Here is a 21,695-nt window from a genome sequence, read left to right as displayed (position 1 = left end):
CCTTAGACGGAGGGGAACAACAACCTAGAAGGAGCACAACGGAATCCTAGACGAAGGGGAACAACACAGCTTAGACGGAGGGGGGCAACATCATAGACAGATGGGGATGTTAGCCTAGACGGAGTGGAACAACATCCTATATGAAAGGGAACACCATCCTAGACTAAGGGGAACATCATCCTAGACTAAGGGGAACACATACCTAGACTGTGGGGAACAATATCCTAGACGAAGGGGAACAACAACCTAGATTGTGGGGACAACATCCTAAACGAAGGGAACAATATCCTAGACGGAGGGGGACAACAATCTAGACTGTGAGGATCAACATTCTAGACTCATGGAACAAGAATAGTACGTCCAAGGAATAAGTCTCGTCTAGTCATAGAACAATAATATTATGTCCGAGGAACAAATCTTATCAACACAAAAGAACAAGAATTGCATCAGAGGAACAAAAATATATTGCGTCTGAGGAATAACTCTCGTATACCGAGGGAACAAAAATATTGCGTCCGAGGAACTACTCTTGTCTAATCTAGGTACAAGAATGTTGTGTCCGAGGAACAACTCTCGTCTACTCTAGGAACAAGAATGTTGCATCCGAGGACCAACTCTCACCTACTCTGGGAACAAGAATGTTGTGCCCGAGGAACAAGTCTCGACTACTCATGTAACAAGAATATTACGTTCGAGGAACAACTCTTGACTACTTAGGGAACAAGAATATTTCTTTTGAGGAACATATCTCGACTACTAAGGAAACAACAATATTGCGTCATAGGAACACATTTTAAAATATAAGAAACATAAGAAACTAAACTAAAGAAAAACAAAGAAAAGAAAACCATTAAAAATAGGGTACCCTTAAAAATAATTAAATGAGATGTAAATATAAATGCAATTTTAAGATTAAAAAGAAACAACGTTTTTTTTTAAAATCCATGCAATTTTTTTAGAAAACTGACTTGAAAAAGAAACTAAACTTAGAAAGAGAAAAAAAGCCAGTCTCATGTCTATAGCGCTAGCTAATTGATTTGGGTATAGCAAAATGTGGTTCCGTACGTGCATGTTTTTCACGGAAAAGATGAATGCTACGTGTACGTACATACTATTTGCATGGTATTCATGTCAAGAAGAAACGTGGAGCACTTTTTTTTGTGAAAAAGAAACGTGGAGCACTGCTGTCTGCTGCGCATGCTGTGGTACTTATTGATCCGTACATGATGGTAGTAGCGAAACGTACAGGAACATAATGAGTCGAACCAGCACAAAGACAGGAAGAATGTGCCGAGCTCACTATAGAAACATGCATCGTATGTAGGTACCGAGCGATCCCGTATGAGAAGCGTCGAACCAACACAGCGAACGAAGGAAAACGTTGATGGGCCGAGCCCACAGTCGAACCCCCTTTAGCGAAACGAGCATCCCTAGCGCACGCGCGCTAGCGAGCAATTTTCCTCCCGCCTCGCTCGCTCGCTGCGCCTGCTGCTGCGCTGCCGCGCGCCTTGGGCCGGCCCAGCTCGCCTTTCCCTCGCCGGTACTATCGGCCCACCAGGCGGTAGTACCAACCCAAATCGCGAATCTGGCTGGTTTTTCTCCAACGGACATATTTCTTGCTTCCCCTGTTTAAGCATTTCCCCTCCGTTTTTTCAGATGCTTCTCCCTCCCTAGCTCTTCTTCATTGTTGCACATCTTGAGAGCATGCTATCTTTTCTCTCCCTTTGATTCTTGTTGTATCTTTTTTGGGAAAAAGATAGAGGGAATCTAGATCCACAACTTGACCAATCAAAATTCTCTCTTTATGAGTGAATTATTTGGATCTAGATCTTGAAGCAACTTTGGGTTCTCCCACTTGTTCTTCTTCTTGATTCCTCCAATAAATCTTGAATCTTTTTGAGGGAAAAAGAAAGAGGAGACCTACATCTACTACACCACCAATCAAATTCCCCTCTTTGTGAGGAAATCCCTAGATTTAGTTCTTGGTGTGAAATTTGGTGTTCATACTTCTTTTTTGTTCTTCCTCCCTTATTTCCCCAATGGACTTTGTAGATTTATTGGAATTTGGGAGTGAAGGACTTGAGCATCTTAGTGGTGTTTCTTTGTCATTACATTAGGTGCATCGGTTTGGGTTCACTACGGAGATTTGGTCTCCTGAGAGTTCGTGGGTATTACCTCTTTGGTTCTTGGAACCCTAGACGACTTGTAGACCTTAGTGGTGTAGTTGCCTTTGTGGCCTTGTCGCCTTTGTGGCGTGATGCGTTGCAAACGTATCTATAATTTTTGATGCTCCATGCTTGTTTTACACATATTTATATATGTTTTGCTTACACGTCGTTGCACCTTTATACATTTTCCGGCACTAACCTATTAACAAGATGCCACAGTGTCAGTTCCCTGTTTTCTGCTGTTTTGTATTTCAGAAAAGCTATATAGAAAATATTCTCGAAATTTGACGAAACAAAAGCCGAAGATCTTATTTTTTCGTAATGAAGACAAAGTCCAGAGAAGAATCGAGGAGGCGCCACAGGGCAGCCAGACCAGGCCTAGGTGCGGCCCAGGCCCTGGCCGCGCCTAGGGGTGGTCTAGGGCCCCTGGCCTCCACCGACCTCGCCCTTCCGCATATATAATGTCTTCGACGCAAAAACCCTGAAACATCCAGCCTCCATCCGCGAAAAGTTCTATCGCTGCCGCCATCATCCAGACAAGTTTCGGGGGTCAGAAGTTCCTGTTCTGACACCCTGTCGGGACGGGGATTGACCCCCGGAGCCATCTCGATCGACTCCACCGCCTCCACTTCGACTCCATGATGGTTCGTGAGTAGTTCCCCCTTGGACTACGGGTTCTCGGCTGTAGTAGTTGGTACTCTCTCCCATGTAGTTCAATACAATGATCTCATGAGCTGCCTTACATGATTGAGATCCATATGATGTAACTTGTGTTTTGTTTGTTGGCATCCGATAAATTGTGGAATTGTGATTAGATTGTTCATCATATTATCATACTGATACGTCTCCGACGTATCGATAATTTCTTATGTTCCATGCCACATTATTGATGTTATCTACATGTTTTATGCACACTTTATGTCATATTCGTGCATTTTCTGGAACTAACCTATTAACAAGATGCCGAAGTGCCGCTTGTCGTTTTCTGCTGTTTTTGGTTTCAGTAAATCCTAGTAAGGAAATATTCTCGGAATTGGACGAAATCAACGCCCGTGGGCCTATTTTTCCACGGAGCTTCCGAAGACCGAAGAACACACGAAGTGGGGCCACGAGGTGGCGACACCACGTGGCGGCGCGGCCCAGGGGGGGCCCGCGCCGCCCTATGGTGTGGCCCCCTCGTCTGGCCCCCGACTCTGCCCTTCCGCCTACTTAAAGCCTCCGTGACGAAACCCCCAGTACCGAGAACCACGATACGGAAAACCTTCCACAGACGCCGCCGCCGCCGATCCCATCTCGGGGATCCAGGAGATCGCCTCCGGCACCCCGCCGGAGAGGGGAATCATCTCCCGGAGGACTCTACGCCGCCATGGTCGCCTCCGGTGTGATGTGTGAGTAGTCTACCCCTCGGACTATGGGTCCATAGCAGTAGCTAGATGGTTGTCTTCTCCCCATTGTGCTATCATTGTCGGATCTTGTGAGCTGCCTATCATGATCAAGATCATCTATCCGTAATTCTATATGTTGCGTTTGTTGGGATCCGATGAATAGAGAATACTTGTTATGTTGATTATCAAAGTTATGCTTATGTGTTGTTTATGATCTTGCATGCTCTCCGTTACTAGTAGATGCTCGGCCAAGTAGATGCTTGTAACTCCAAGAGGGAGTACTTATGCTCGATAGTGGGTTCATGCCCGCATTGACACTCGGGACAAGTGACGTAAAGTTCTAAGGTTGTGTTGTGTCGTTGCCACTAGGGATAAAACATTGATGCTATGTCTAAGGATGTAGTTGTTGATTACATTACGCACCACACTTAATGCAATTGTCCGTTGCTTGCAACTTAATACTCGGAGGGGGTTCGGATGATAACCCGAAGGTGGACTTTTTAGGCATAGATGCAGCTTGGATGGCGGTCTATGTACTTTGTCGTAATGCCCAATTAAATCTCACTATACTCATCATGATATGTATGTGCATTGTCATGCTCTCTTTATTTGTCAATTGCCCAACCGTAATTTGTTCACCCAACATGCTCGTTCGTCTTATGGGAGAGACACCTCTAGTGAACTCGTGGACCCCGGTCCAATTCTCTTTACCGAAATACAATCTATCGCAATACTTGTTCTATCGTTTTCTCGCAAACAATCATCTTCCACACAATACGGTTAATCCTTTGTTACAGCAAGCCGGTGAGATTGACAACCTCACTGTTTCGTTGGGGCAAAGTACTTTGGTTGTGTTGTGCAGGTTCCACGTTGGCGTCGGAATCCCCGGTGTTGCGCCGCACTACATCCCGCCGCCATCAACCTTCAACGTGCTTCTTGGCTCCTCCTCGGTTCGATAAACCTTGGTTTCTTTCGAGGGAAAACTTGCTGCTCGTGCGCATCATACCTTCCTCTTGGGGTTGCCCAACGAACGTGTGAAATACACGCCATCAAGCACATTTTCCGGCGCCGTTGTCGGGGAGATCAAGACACGCCGCAAGGGGAGTCTCCACTTCTCAATCTCTTTACTTTGTTTTTGTCTTGCTTAGCTTTATTTACTACTTTGTTTGCTGCACTAAATCAAAATACAAAAAAATTAGTTGCTAGTTTTACTTTATTTGCTATCTTGTTTGCTATATCGAAAACACAAAAAAATTAGTTTACTTGCATTTACTTTATCTAGTTTGCTTTATTTACTCGTTGCTAAAATGGCCAACGCTGAAAATACTAAGTTGTGTGACTTCACTAGCACAAATAATAATGATTTCTTATGCACACCTATTGCTCCACCTCGCTACTACAGCAGAATTCTTTGAAATTAAACCTCGCTTTATCGAATCTTGTCATGAAAGATCAATTTTCCGGAATTAGTTCCGATGATGTCGCTGCCCATCTTAATAATTTTGTTGAACTATGTGAAATGCAAAAATATAAAGATGTAGATGGTGATATTATTAAACTAAAATTGTTCCCTTTCTCATTAAGAGGAAGAGCTAAAGATTGGTTGCTATCTCCGCCTAAGAATAGTATTGATTCATGGACTAAATGCAAGGATGCTTTTATTGGTAGATATTATCCCCCTGCTAAAATTATATCTTTGAGGAGTAGCATAATGAATTTTAAACAATTAGATACTGAACATGTTGCTCAAGCTTGGGAAAGAATGAAATCTCTCGGTTAAAAATTGTCCAACCCATGGACAGACTACTTGGATGATCATCCAAACCTTCTATGCAGGACTAAATTTTTCTTCACGGAATTTATTGGATTCAGCTGCTGGAGGTACCTTTATGTCCATCACTCTTGGTGAAGCAACAAAGCTTCTTGATAATATGATGATCAACTACTCTGAATGGCACACGGAAAGAGCTCCACAAGGTAAGAAGGTAAATTCTGTCGAAGAAACCTCTTCCTTGAGTGATAAGATTGATGCTATTATGTCTATGCTTGTGAATGATAGGACTAATATTGATCCTAATAATGTTCCATTAGCTTCATTGGTTGCACAAGAAGAACATGTTGATGTAAACTTCATTAAAAATGATAATTTCAACAACAATGCTTACCGGAACAATTCTAGTAACAACTATAGGCCATATCCTTATAATAATGGCAACGGCTATGGTAATTCTTATGGAAATTCTTACAACAATAATAGGAATTCACCCCCTGGACTTGAAGCCATGCTTAAAGAATTTATTAGTACACAAACTGCTTTTAACAAATCCGTTGAAGAAAAGCTTGGGAAAATTGATATACTTGCTTCTAAAGTCGATAGTCTTGCTCGTCGATGTTGATCTCTTGAAATCAAAAGTTTTGCCTAATGAGAATCATCATAATAAAATTACTACTACAGCAAATGCCATTCAAGTTAGAATTAATGAGAATATAAGATTAATGGCTGAACTGCGTGCTAGGTGGGATAGAGAAGAAAATGAAAAACTAGCTAAAGAGAAGAATATAGCTAAAGTTTGGACTATTACCACCACTAGTAATGCTAATGCTACACATGTTGCTGCACCTCCTACTAATACTAATAAAAGAATTGGTGTTAGCCATGTTTCCACTTCTAATGCAAAGCGCGAAAACCGCCCGAAACCGCTAAAATCTGAAATTGCTCGTGATAAAGCCGCTGAAATTTTTTCCAACATTGGGGATGATGATCCCATTGCTTTAGATTATAATGATTTGAATTTTGATGATTGCCACATCTCTGAAATTATAAAGTTCTTGCAAAAACTTGCTAAAAGTCCTAATGCTAGTGCTATAAATTTGGCTTTCACGCATCATATTACAAATGCTCTCATAAAAGCTAGAGAAGAGAAACTAGAGCGTGAAGCCTCTATTCCTAAAAAGCTAGAGGATGGTTGGGAGCCCATCATTAAGATGAAGATTAAAGATTTTGATTGTAATGCTTTATGTGATCTTGGTGCAAGTATTTCTGTTATGCCTAAGAAAATTTATAATATGCTTGACTTGCCACCGCCGAAAAATTGTTATTTGGATGTTAATCTTGCTGATCATTCTACAAAGAAACCTTTGGGTAAGGTTGATAATGTTCGCATTACCGTTAACAATAACCTTGTTCCCGTTGATTTTGTTGTCTTGGATATTGAATGCAATGCATCTTGTCCCATTATATTGGGAAGACCTTTTCTTCGAACTCGTTGGTGCTACTATTGATATGAAGGAAGGTAATATAAAATATCAATTTCCTCTCAAGAAAGGTATGGAACACTTCCCTAGAAAGAGAATGAAGGTACCTTTTGATTCTATTATGAGAACAAATTATGATGTTGACACTTCGTCTCTTGATAATACTTGATACACACTTTCGCGCCTAGCTGAAAGGCGTTAAAGAAAAGCGCTTATGGGAGACAACCCATGTTTTTACCTACAGTACTTTGTTTTTATTTTGTGTCTTGGAAGTTGTTTACTACTGTAGCAACCTCTCCTTATCTTAGTTTTGTGTTTTGTTGTGCCAAGTTAAGCCGTTGATAGAAAAGTAAGTACTAGATTTGGATTACTGCACAGTTCCAGATTTCTTTGCTGTCACGAATATGGGTCCACCTCCCTGTAGGTAACTCAGAAAATTAAGCCAATTTACGTGCATGATCCTCAGATATGTATGCAACTTTCATTCAATTTGAGCATTTTCATTTGAGCAAGTTTGGTGCCATTTTAAAATTCGTCAATACGAACTGTTCTGTTTTGACAGATTCTGCCTTTTATTTCGCATTGCCTCTTTCGCTATGTTGGATGAATTTCTTTGATCCACTAATGTCCAGTAGCATTATGCAATGTCCAGAAGTGTTAAGAATGATTGTGTCACCTCTGAATATGTCAATTTATATTGTGCACTAACCCTCTAATGAGTTGTTTCGAGTTTGGTGTGGAGGAAGTTTTCAAGGATCAAGAGAGGAGTATGATGCAACATGATCAAGGAGAGTGAAAGCTCTAAGCTTGGGGATGCACCCGGTGGTTCACCCCTGCATATATCAAGAAGACTCAAGCGTCTAAGCTTGGGGATGCCCAAGGCATCCCCTTCTTCATCGACAACATTATCAGGTTCCTCCCCTGAAACTATATTTTTATTCCATCACATCTTATGTGCTTTTTCTTGGAGCGTCGGTTTGTTTTTGTTTTTTGTTTTGTTTGAATAAAATGGATCCTAGCATTCACTTTGTGGGAGAGATACACGCTCCGCTGTAGCATATGGACAAGTATGTCCTTGGTTTCTACTCATAGTATTCATGGCGAAGTTTCTCCTTCGTTAAATTGTTATATGGTTGGAATTGGAAAATGATACATGTAGTAATTGCTATAAATGTCTTGGGTAATGTGATACTTGGCAATTGTTGTGCTCATGTTTAAGCTCTTGCATCATATGCTTTGCACCCATTAATGAAGAAATACATAGAGCATGCTAAAATTTGGTTTGCATAATTGGTCTCTCTAAGGTCTAGATAATTTCTAGTATTGAGTTTGAACAACAAGGAAGACGGTGTAGAGTCTTATAATGTTTTCAATATGTCTTTTATGTGAGTTTTGCTGCACCGGTTCATCCTTGTGTTTGTTTCAAATAAGCCTTGCTAGCCTAACCATTGTATCGAGAGGGAATACTTCTCATGCATCCAAAATACTTGAGCCAACCACTATGCCATTTGTGTCCACCATACCTACCTACTACATGGTATTTTCCAGCCATTCCAAAGTAAATTGCTTGAGTGCTACCTTTAAAATTCCATCATCACCTTTGCAATATATAGCTCATGGGACAAATAGCCTAAAAACTATTGTGGTATTGAATATGTAATTATGCACTTTATCTCTTATTAAGTTGCTTGTTGTGCGATAACCATGTTTACTGGGGAACGCCATCAACTCATTGTTGAATTTCATGTGAGTTGCTATGCATGTTCGTCTTGTCCGAAGTAAGGGCAATCTACACCGAGTTGAATGGTTTGAGCATGCATATTGTGAGAGAAGAACATTGGGCCGCTAACTAAAGCCATGTTCCATGGTGGAAGTTTCAGTTTTGGACAAATATCCTCAAATCTCTAATGAGAAAAGAATTAATTGTTGTTGAATGCTTAAGCATTAAAAGAGGAGTCCATTATCCGTTGTCTATGTTGTCCCGGTATGGATGTCTAAGTTGAGAATAATCAAAAGCGAGAAATCCAAATGCGAGCTTTCTCCTTAGACCTTTGTACAGAGCGGCATAGAGGTACCCCTTTGTGAAACTTGGTTAAAGCATATGTATTGCGGTGATAATCCAGGTAGTCCAAGCTAATTAGGACAAGGTGCGGGCACTATTGGTACACTATGCATGAGGCTTGCAACTTATAAGATATAATTTACATGATGCATATGCTTTATTACTACCGTTGACAAAATTGTTTCATGTTTTCAAAATCAAAGCTCTAGCACAAATATAGCAATCGATGCTTTTCCTCCGAGAGGACCATTCTTTTACTTTCAATGTTGAGTCAGTTCACCTATTTCTCTCCACCTCAAGAAGCAAACACTTGTGTGAACTGTGCATTGATTCCTACATACTTGCTTATTGCACTTATTATATTACTCTATGTTGACAATATCCATGAGATATACATGTTACAAGTTGAAAGCAACCGCTGAAACTTAATCTTCTTTTGTGTTGTTTCAATACCTTTACTTTGAATTATTGCTTTATGAGTTAACTCTTATGCAAGACTTATTGATGCTTGTCTTGAAGTGCTATTCATGAAAAGTCTTTGCTTTATGATTCACTTGTTTACTCATGTCATACACATTGTTTTGATCGCTGCACTCACTACATATGCTTTACAAATAGTATGATCAAGATTATGATGGCATGTCACTCCGTAAATTATCCGTGTTATCGTTTTACCCGCTCGGGACGAGCGTAACTAAGCTTGGGGATGCCGATACGTCTCCGACGTATCGATAATTTCTTATGTTCCATGCCACATTATTGATGTTATCTACATGTTTTATGCACACTTTATGTCATATTCGTGCATTTTCCGGAACTAACCTATTAACAAGATGCCGAAGTGCCGCTTGTCGTTTTCTCGCTGTTTTTGGTTTCAGAAATCCTAGTAAGGAAATATTCTCGGAATTGGACGAAATCAACGCCCAGGGGCCTATTTTTCCACGGAGCTTCCAGAAGACCGAAGCGCCGCCCTATGGTGTGGCCCCCTCGTCTGGCCCCCGACTCTGCCCTTCCGCCTACTTAAAGCCTCCGTGACGAAACCCCCAGTACCGAGAACCACGATACGGAAAACCTTCCGCAGACGCCGCCGCCGCCGATCCCATCTCGGGGATCCAGAGATCGCCTCCGGCACCCCGCCGGAGAGGGGAATCATCTCCCGGAGGACTCTACGCCGCCATGGTCGCCTCCGGTGTGATGTGTGAGTAGTCTACCCCCGGACTATGGGTCCATAGCAGTAGCTAGATGGTTGTCTTCTCCCCATTGTGCTATCATTGTCGGATCTTGTGAGCTGCCTATCATGATCAAGATCATCTATCTGTAATTCTATATGTTGCGTTTGTTGGGATCCGATGAATAGAGAATACTTGTTATGTTGATTATCAAAGTTATGCTCATGTGTTGTTTATGATCTTGCATGCTCTCCGTTACTAGTAGATGCTCTGGCCAAGTAGATGCTTGTAACTCCAAGAGGGAGTACTTATGCTCGATAGTGGGTTCATGCCTGGCATTGACACCTGGGACAGGTGACGTAAAGTTCTAAGGTTGTGTTGTGCTGTTGCCACTAGGGATAAAACATTGATGCTATGTCTAAGGATGTAGTTGTTGATTACATTACGCACCACACTTAATGCAATTGTCTGTTGCTTGCAACTTAATACTGGAGGGGGTTCGGATGATAACCTGAAGGTGGACTTTGTAGGCATAGATGCAGTTGGATGGCGGTCTATGTACTTTGTCGTAATGCCCAATTAAATCTCACTATACTCATCATGATATGTATGTGCATTGTCATGCTCTCTTTATTTGTCAATTGCCCAACCGTAATTTGTTCACCCAACATGCTCGTTCGTCTTATGGGAGAGACACCTCTAGTGAACTGTGGACCCCGGTCCAATTCTCTTTACTGAAATACAATCTACTCGCAATACTTGTTCTACTCGTTTTCTGCAAACAATCATCTTCCACACAATACGGTTAATCCTTTGTTACAGCAAGCCGGTGAGATTGACAACCTCACCGTTTCGTTGGGGCAAAGTACTTTGGTTGTGTTGTGCAGGTTCCACGTTGGCGCCGGAATCCCTGGTGTTGCGCCGCACTACATCCCGCCGCCATCAACCTTCAACGTGCTTCTTGGCTCCTCCTGGTTCGATAAACCTTGGTTTCTTTCTGAGGGAAAACTTGCTGCTGTGCGCATCATACCTTCCTCTTGGGGTTGCCCAACGAACGTGTGAAATACACGCCATCACATACTACTGTTATTTAAGACCTTGTATGCTCTCCGGTACTTGTAGTTACCCTGATCAAGTAGTTGCTTGTATCTCCAAGAGGGAGTATTTATGCTCGATAGTGGGTTCATACCTCTAGTTTTCTGGAAAAGTGACAATAACTTCTAAGATTGTAGATGTGTTGTTGCTACTAGGGAGAAAACAATAATGTTTTGTCTAAGGATAATTCTATTATTTACTTTACACACATTGCTTAATCCGATAATCTGTTGCTTGCAACTTAATACTAGAAGAGGTTCGGATGATAATCTGAAGGTGAATTATTAGTAAGAGACGCAGTTGGATTACGGTCTATGTATTATGTTGTAATGTCCTATTAAATACTACAGTAAATTTTATCTTATCATAGCATGCATTGTCATTCTCTCACAATTATCAATTGCCCAACTGTAATTTGTTCACCCCACACATGTTATTTGGAGAGTTACCACTAGTGGAGATAGCTAGGAACCCCGGTCCTTCTGTCATCATCATTGCTCGAAAGTCAACTACGCACTGGAATACTTTCCAGTGCCATCTCCTCTATGTTACTGCTACTGCTGCTGTGTTACTATTGTTATTGCTCTTAGATTACTGTTGCTTTCACATCACCCCTGTTACTAGTGCAGCTGAATTGTAAACTCCGATGTTAAGGCTTATAAGTATTCTTTACCTCCCCTTGTGTCGAATCAATAAATTTAGATTTTACTTCCCTCGAAAACTGTTGCGATCCGCTACATTTGTGGGTCATCAAGACTATTTTCTGGCGCCGTTGCTCGGGACCTGAAGAAGAATTACACCACAGAGATTGCTTACTCCCATTTTCTGGCGTCGTTGTCGGGCATAGCTCTACTCATAAGTTCACCTGGGGAGTACACTTTAACTGTCTCTCTGTTTTTCATTTTGTCTTGTCTAGTTTATTTGTGCTTTGTTTATTTCTGTTTAGTTGTGTTTTGTTTAGTTTACTTTTGTCTAGTTTATTTTTGTCTTGTTTTATTTTTCTTATATACCCAAAAATCCATAAAAATTTGAAAAATTGTTGTTATGGAAGAACATGCTAGAATCTCTATGGAATCATTTATAAAGTATAGAGAATCATATAAGGGTAAGGTCATGATAGGCATGTTACAAAAGTTGAATCTAATTGCTAAAATTTTGCTTAAACTCCATTATATAAATTGTTGCTCTGAACAGGATACTAAACATCTTAAATTCCAATGTGGCTTTAGTAAAAAAGTTTTAATTGTAAACTATCATTGGAATAACTATATTCATCTTGGATTTGAAGAAGTAGAACAATTTGTCTTATTTACGGGAGCTTTTGAAATAGAATCATTCATGTCTAAAAATTATGAAACCTGTGTTGCTTGTAATAAACTTAAAAATATGGTCTCTTCTATCCTTGATTATTGCATAGAAAATTTTAGCAATAATTGTTATATCATTGATTATAAAAAGGGACCCAGTCATGCAGTAGTGACTGTGTGCGGCGTGGGGAACAACGGTCGTGGCGTGGGCGTCATGGGAAGAAATGTGGCATGGCGGGAGCTTTCATCTCCCTTCTTGCTCTCCATGGAAGAGCGGTCGGGTTGGGGAAGAAAGAGATAAGGATGGGTGGGAATGGCTGAGAAAAATAAGTGGAAGAGGAAAAGGGCGTCGGTGGTTGTGGGCCCTGGCGAACTCGTGGCGGGCACAAGAACGATGCGGTGTGTGGATCCTCGCAGTGATGCACTACGTGGGAAGGGAACACGTGATCCCGGCATATCCTAAGCGTTTTCCTTTTCTTTCTTACAAAATCTAATCAAATATTGCAGCAGGGGCAAAAGCGTCATCTTAGACATCTACTTAACACCGTTGGTGCTAAAATTGTACTAGAGAGCCAAATAAAAAACCAACTAAACTTTGTGTGTTAAAAAGGAAGATAAAAATTATCAGGACCAAAAAAGAAAGACAAACTTTGGCCAGGGTCAAATAAGAAATTCTCTCCAAGATTAATTGGCTAACAATGAACATACACGCGCATGGCTAGCTTCATAAGATACCCGACCGCACCCCTCGCTGACGAGTTAACCGACCGGTCTACCGTCTACGGATCCGACCGCGCGTGTGCGTTCCTCCGTGAAGCGTGGAGGACGCATGCCATTGCCGACGAGGACTCCTGAATTTCGTCCCATGATTGGTGGGAGCGGCCGGCCGCCGGCCTGCTCGATCGATCGCTAGCTCTGCATTTACGTATGTCGCGTGCAGTGTATCTGCACTCTGCACTGCAGTCTGCAGCCAGCCACCAGGTCAATGCGACTCAGATTTTTCGTGTATTGGTCCATCGCCTATTCATCAGGATCGATCGCTTAATTACGCCATGCCAATCTGGCCATTAGACGACACGATGAGATCAAAGAAGGCTGCGCGTGTAGCCAGCTGGTAGGCGCCGCATGGGTCTGAAAACAACGGGCTGCTTCCGCAGAAAAACGAAAACGACGGGCTGTTTTCCGGTTTCAACTCATCGTTGGATTGAATCGCTGATCGATCGACACTTGTTAGTATGGTTGACCGTGCATGCAATGCATATCGGTGCATGGATTCATCGTGTGGATCGGGACATATTCGTATGCCACCCGCTAGTAGAGTACTCCATAGTGTACTACATATCAAATGGACACATGTACGTGTTACGGATGGACCATACCCTGGATGCCCCTCTGCACAAGGTCCTTCGGCTTATGGGCGAGCAAGAGCACGTGTATAAAAGAACGCTGCAACGCGAGAGTGGACTTTGTACGCCTCAGTGAGCGAGCAATTAGTTAATTAATAGTAGTACTACACCTCCTATATCTATATTAATAGAGTATGAATGTATCTCGACATATTTTACTCCGTAGTTTTAGATATATTTATATTAACTATAATTAATATGAATAGGAGGTGGAGTACTATTTTTTACGGGAAAGACCCACTTTGTTAATTTGAAATAATCAAACACATATATTGGTGAGAGCTATTGAAATTTTAAAGAAAACAACGGGGATATATATTGCTCATAGCACTGTAAACTTGCAAATTTAGCCAAGACATGCTTTATCATTTCGATGTATAAGATATATTTCATTGTATTAGACAAAACTTTCACAAACCATTTATTTGTTAAGATATTTTTTTCAGGGAAAATATATTTTTATTTATGTAACTAAAAATTAATGTCACCGTTAGAATATGTAATAGGTCTTTTATTTCATGTGTTTGTGCCTCATACGCATGTGTATGTTGCCTAAACAATTTATATCGTTGACCCATGTTTTGGCCCCATATTAACACGAAACCGAGGCCGAGACAAATGTATCTCGTTACAGCCAAACACAAACAGTCACTAGGTTCTATAAAAAAGGTTTGTTTCCAAAACATATGATTTACTTTTATTACATAATGTACATATGAACAAAGTTGTTGTTGGTTAAAACGTAAATGTCTTGTTGAATCCACACATGATGTGTATTTTAAGATCGAGGAGTACAATTTGTGTTCTTCGAGAAAAGGAAGAACTGTCAAGGGACATGTTTCCAAAACATAGGTAGACATACGCCATACTCCCTTTGTTTCAAGAAAGGCCATACAAACTTATTCAATTGTCACCACATTCTGATTTGAGCGATTTCATAGACAAAAATATGGACATAACACTAACAAATCAATATTAGTTGATCCAACATAAAATATATTGTTATGACTTTCTAGCTAATATTGTAGATACTGGTACTTTCTTTTATATATTTGGCCAAATGCATATATTTAATACTGTAGATGTTCGTACTTTCTATAAAAGATTTGGTGCAGATTAAGGCATAGCAATGATTGATGCCTTCCCGCCGATCCAAGTTTAAATTTCTGTGACATTGCATCATTCATTTTAATGAAATACCATGGTGTTCCTCCACGTCAATCTAGATTTTTAATACTCCCTCTCTCACAATTTATTAGGCATGCGCGTACCCCTAGGTCGCAAATTTGATCAAGTTAGCATTAGTTATATGTTATAAAAAATTATATCATTAGAAAGTTTAGATGTTCTATTTTCTAATTATATAATTTTTGTATTATATAATTTAAATTATATAGGTTAAATTGGCGACCTATGGTTACAGGAAAGATTAGTAAACTGAGACGGAGGGAGTAGATTCGATCGCCCTTAATAAATTTTGACTCTTGAATAAATCTATGTGCCTTGAATGTTGGAATGGAGGAGTGCCATTTTCTCGTGCAGCAAGAAAATGGACATAATGTTGCCCAGAACATTGAAATTCATATTGTAGATAAGCTCTACCCTGATTGTTTAGAATTTATCGAAACTTGTAGGCTGGAGAAGTTACCCAAAGCACATGCACCTGGCCAAACATTAGTGTTTTCAGCTACAACATGAGTTATTCTGCAAAAGTCCTGTCTAAGTATTCTCAAATTAGACTTATATAGAATGTAGAAGAATTTGTTCAAAAAAAATGTAGAAGCGACAATAGTTGTTAACGATGTTTTTGAAGCTTCACTGATCGATAGTTCGGCACTTGTTCCCCCTGTTTTTGTATGGTTAAACGGTGCACGCAACCATGCATATCGATGGATCCTTCGTGTGGATGAGGACAAATTCGTATGCTGCCAGCTGCCGCTGCCTAGTGTATACGTAGTACAATGAAATGGAAATCTATACGTGATACAGATGGACCATACTCTGGATGATGCAGAAAGTGGTTCGGCTTATGGACGACTATGCGTCTATGCGCATAAAGTCACCTGTAGAGGGCTGAACTTTGTGCACGGTGAGCAGGTAGCTAGTTGACTTTTTTGCGGGAGGTAGTTAGTTGTTTTGAAATTGTAAGAACAGGGCATAAGTATGAGCTATTGAAATCTTCAGCGACATGTTTATATTGAAAATTATTGCCGGTCCAGGACTTCAATATGGTAGAGCAGAGATATCAGGTCTCTGTTTTTGAAATTTAAAGAGAAATAGATTACTGCCATTTTTGTGAATTGAGAAATTGATTACCCCCATCTGTGCTTTTAGGATTATATGGATCCACACATAGGAGGGGGCTTTTAATAGGTCTATAGGAGCCGACATGCGGATGTAGATGTATGGTAAATACACTAAATCCTTGCCTCGGTTGTAGATGTATGGTAAATACATGCGGATGTAGATGTACATGCGGATGTAGATGTATGGTAAATACATGCGGATGTAGATGTACATGGTTCATTTTGGCTATGCTTTTTGGGAAAAGACAAAAAAAATGTAGCTATCTACGAATCAAGACAAGCAACGCTTTTGGTAAAAGAAAATCGAAAGAGGGGCACCTCATGTCCTGCATCGGTTGATGTGTGCAACATTTTTCATTAGAAAGCTCTCATCCAAAATATTACACTTCAAAGATCACAAATCTTCAATACAAAGTTTAGCCTCTAAAATAGATCTATCATATTCCCTCCGTTTATAATTACTTCAGATTTACCAAATATTTACTCAAAAATATCAACATCCATAATATGAAACCTATTGTATTAGAATCATTATAACGTCTATTTTTATATTATATATATTTTATTATGTATATTATTATTTTTCTTATATTCTTAGTCAAATTTTGTAAAGATTGACTTCTACTAAATCTAGAATGCGAAGTAAATAAAAACAGAGGGACTATATCCATTAAATAAACTATTTGGTGGATCGCCATGCGACATCCCATGTGACTAACTCAAAAGGTTGCACCCAGAATTCTTATGCTTCCATTGTTCCATAGGGAGAGGATCGGACCGCAAATCGATCTATTGTGTGGCCCTATGGATGTCATGCAAAAAAATGGGCACCTCTAGCCTTGTTAAAACAATATCATTTCGGCAACTCTTAATGGATCACCATAGGGCTATAACTCCCGCTCGAGTTTGAGTCTTTCTTCTTGTCAGTCACGTCAATCAATTCCCAAAAATATGTCTCAGATTTGGACTTTTATTCTTTGCAATGTCGCCTTTCGTTTCAAGAATTGGCCACCGGGGACAAACAAAAATTAACAACAAAAAAACACTTAAACCACACACTAACGATGATCGTGGTTCCACCGACTTTAAGAAGTAATGGATCCACCACCTATTTCATTGTGATGAGCTGTAGATAATTTAGAGCGTGCACAAATAAGCAGCTGGCTCTGCCTCTTTTGTGCCCATGCCCAAGCAAATAAATGGAGAAGTAACACCAAAACAGCGTTTGCAAAGAGGTTTATCCCCTAGCTAGTGAGTAGGGGGCCGGTGGTAGGGGTCGGGAGCAAGAGAGCCGAGAGAGGCGAAACGCGTCGGACGCATTCAAGCCCTGGGTTTGTAGTACATGTGCTCTTGTGCCCAAATGGAAAGATAGCTAGCCGGTGATGAGGGTCAGGGAGAGAGCCGTGTGCGGTCCCGGTTCCGATGGGTAACTGCCGCCGGTTTTGGTGACCCTGCTAAGTGTGATCGATCTGGAGCACGCACGTACGAGTAGTACGACCCTTTCAACACATTCAAATCCTAAGTGTAGCTTCCATGTGCCTTGGTGCCTAGAGAATTGAACATGCATGCATACGGAGATACAGTTTTCTGGCCATATCCAATGCTAGCTAGTACATCCATCGTGTTCCACACATGGAGATCTTTAATCCCTGACTTCTAATTGTACTGTGTTAGGTTGGAGTATCAAGTTTCCGCAACACGATCTAAGTATAGTCACGGGAACTTAGGAATTCTTGTACATGTAGGACACCAAGCATGATATTAGCTCCCTCCGGCAAACAAAATATTTGAACATGCAGTGGTAGGCTTAGGGTTGGATGCTAGTGCTCAAACATTTGCCAATATACTCCGTATGTCCCTAACTGCCCCCAGGAAACCCGGCGCAAGACATTGAGCGCAAGAAGCATGATGCAAAGCTCTTGTGATTGGTCCACTTGGCAGATTGTGAGTGCTTTTTAAAATCATGTCCATGCCTCTTCTCTGTTCACGTAGCCTTGATCATATGGAAAGTGCCACTAGACTTTTCTCTTCTTGATTGTACACCTGTGAAATGAGAAATCAGTTTTACTAAATCAAGACATTCTCATGTCCAAGTCGATGCAGCGAACTGTCCGACTAATCCATCCGTTGAGATTCATGCAAGGATTGGCATGAGTGAATATTAGACCATGTGGCTACCAACATCGGCTAAACCATAAACTGTTCTAACTCGGCTTCGGTGCAGGTGAACTCATGATGAATTAGTTTTGTAGTTTGCCTTGTCAACTGTTTTGGTGATAATATATATGTGAGCACTTATGCAACATATTTTGTAGAAGATTTTACATGAGCTTTTCCACATCGTGTTTCTAACGAGATGCATAGTGGTGCATTACCTGGTATGCTAAACCAACTTAGTATTTATAAACAAGTCATTGTTAGTTTAGATTGAGAAATGCACATGATGCAACGCACGGTCAAACTTTATAAGAGTGGATACAACATAAATATGCATCGGCTGAAAATAGGATGAAATAAACATTCACTCAACCATGAAACAAATCATGGCTCGTGCAAATGAACTAGTGAACTAACCAACAACTTTGCGATAGTTTTATCTTCCAGTTGCCCTTCTTCCTTGTGCATGCCCCAAAGAATGAATATACATGGCCTACAAGTATTCAGGGTGGAGGAGGGAAATGCTAGGTAAGGAGTGGGTTTGCGGTCCCTATTATCTAGCTAAAATTGAGAAATGCTTGAAATTTCACTAACAAATATTTGATAGATAGAGAAAGACATGCAAGATTAGCGGAACAAAGGTGGGCTTAATTGCCGTGATCAGTAGACTTAGAAATATGTTTCCACCTAAGTCAACTGAGATTTTTGTTATATCTAAGTCGATTAGATTAATATATTGTGCTAGCCGTTACGGAGACATCGTATGGATATAGGGATGCAGCTAGCACGGTGGCATTGGGGTCAGCTGGCCCAAATGAATATTTCATTTTTTCTAATTAGTGTTAACTACTTTATTTTTTGTAGAAGAAGACACCATCATAGTAGAGATGATAGAGATGACCCATGCTCATGGTGATTTGTTTTTCTAGATTCGTCCACATATGGCCGGATCATTGTCGATTTATCCATAACAAATATCGAAAGGGTGACTAAAGTTTTAGCAAAACAAGAAGCTTCATGATGTTACTTTTGGTGCAGATTTTCATGTACATCTGAAGTGTCTTTTGGGGAGGGCACCGGGGAGTGCACCTAAAATTGGGATGCACCATAACATTATTCAGTTTGAAAGAAACCAATTTACTGAGCAGACAAAAAGTATCCCAATTTAGGGCAACAAAATACACTTGGCTTTGTCTTCAGAGGATAACATCTCGTCTATAGCTATACCAATCCCAGCAAAATTAAACGCCGGCCGAGCATAAACATGCAAGTGGCAAGCATTTTCTCAGCTAGCAGTTAGTAGTGGTAGCAGTACTACCCTGTAACTCCCACATGATGAGCACATGCAACATATACATATGTGCCAAACACGGAAACACTGCAACATGGCGAACACTGTTCAACTATGAAATCAGTTTGTCTGCGGTCTGCCTCATGCGCGCGTCAACAGCTGAGGGCATCTCCAACAGCGCGACCCAAACCACGCCCGCACGTCCGTTTGGGTCGAGCCGGACAAAAACGCGGTCCAGCGCGGGGACGCACCGCAAAAGCGGACGGCCGCGGCGTCCGGAATGACGCAAACCCGGCCCAAATCTGGGCTAGGTTTGCGTGGCCGCGGATGGCACGCGCCGTCCGCTCGCGTCCGGACGCTGGTCGCCTCGTCTCCCTGGGGCCCACCTGTCGGTGACCAAGGAGTCTATTTAATGGGGACTGGAGGGGATCTGGTCCTCCACTCCAGTCCCCACTCCACTCCCCGCAGCGAAACCGCCGCCATGGCCAAGCGACGGTTCGCTTCCGCCAACGACGACGAAGCGAGCAGCAGCCGCCGTCGCCCGCCGGCGCTGCGGGCTGTGGGAAGAAACCGAGGCGGCCTCCACATCGGAGAGGCCGCCCGCGGCGGTGCGGCATTGCCGCAACCGCCGCCTCTCCTGCTCGAGCCGAAGCCGGAGTCCTCGGAGGAGGACCCGGACCTCCGCGTCGCGCTCATGATCTCGGCGGCGGAGGAGGAGGCGAAATGGCCGCACCTCCATGCGGCCATTCGCACCTCCGAGATGGAGGAGGCGGCCCGGCGGGAGGCCGAGGAGGCGGAGGGCTGGGAGCTCTACGCCCAGGCCCGCCAGGCGCGACGGGAGGAGGAGGAAGCGGGGCGGCGGGAGGAGGCCAGGCGCCGCGCCGACGAGGAGCAGCGGCGGCAGGAGGCCAGGCGCCGCGCGGAGCAGCGACGGCGCTAGGAGGCCAGACGCCGCGCCTGGCAGGAGAGGCATCAGCGCCTCAGGGAGGAGGCGCAGTTCCGTGCGCCGCTGTAGCCTCGGGTGGCTCCGGACCCCCACTCGCCATGGGAGGAGGCCCTGTGGTCTCCGTGGCCGGAGTCCCCGGCGCGGTCGAGCCACAACAGCGCCTCGCCGCCCGGGGACGTCGTCCACGACGACGACGTCGCCGACGACGCCCACAGGGGCTAGGCGGCGCACCGGCGGCCACCGCGCCGCCGACCAAACCCTAATAGAGGGTTTTTAGTTTAAATTTAAAAGCCCATATAGGGGCTTCTTTTGTTAGTTTTATTTGCCCAAAATAGGGCTATGTACAAATTTGGCCAAAATAGGGCATATGTTCAATGAAATTTCGTTTAAATTTGCCTCTTTTTTTCGTTTTAATTTGCCCACCGGTTATGCGATGCGTCCGCCCGTTGGGCGCAGCGCGCGACCCAAACGGACACGCGAACGCGTGGCGCTGTCCGCGTGTTCGGGCGGCGACCTAAACTGCCCAAAATGGACGGCCCAGCGCGTCCATTTGGGTCGCGCGGTTGGAGATGCCCTGATATCTAGCGCGATGCATCCCTTCCATACAGAGGCAGGGAGCTCAACCGCTTTTCAAAAAACAAAACAAAAAAAAAAACTAGCGCGCGCCCGGCCATTCACTGGTGGCCCATCAATACGACCCAGCCAACACGGCTTAGATTAGCTAGCTACCTGCACGTACATGCACCGACCTAAATCATTTAGGCCGAGTTTTTTTTTGCGAAGCACAATATAGACATAGACGCACACATATACGCACGTACACTCACCCCTATGAACGCACACACGCACACCCTATCCCTATGAGCACCTTCGAGAGACTGCGTCCAAGAAACTTCATCCGACGGGTCTTGAGATTGACGAAGTTTGGCTCGGGCCAAGTTTGAGCAGTTTGATTGGCAATGGGAATTTGCATACGGTGTCACACGGCTTTTAAAGCGGACTAAAAGTTGACCCGAGAGGTATGCATGATATGGGCGTTTCCGGTGAGCGTATAGTGAGAACATAGTTGCACACGTGGGAAAATGCAGGAGACGCCGCGATGTATCGAGAACGCGCGTCATAAATCTGGTCACCGCCCACTCTACCCT

Source organism: Lolium rigidum, chromosome 3, assembly GCF_022539505.1.
Source record: "Lolium rigidum isolate FL_2022 chromosome 3, APGP_CSIRO_Lrig_0.1, whole genome shotgun sequence".
NCBI classification, from domain to species: domain Eukaryota; kingdom Viridiplantae; phylum Streptophyta; class Magnoliopsida; order Poales; family Poaceae; genus Lolium; species Lolium rigidum.
Note: the sequence above shows the minus strand (reverse complement) of the source record.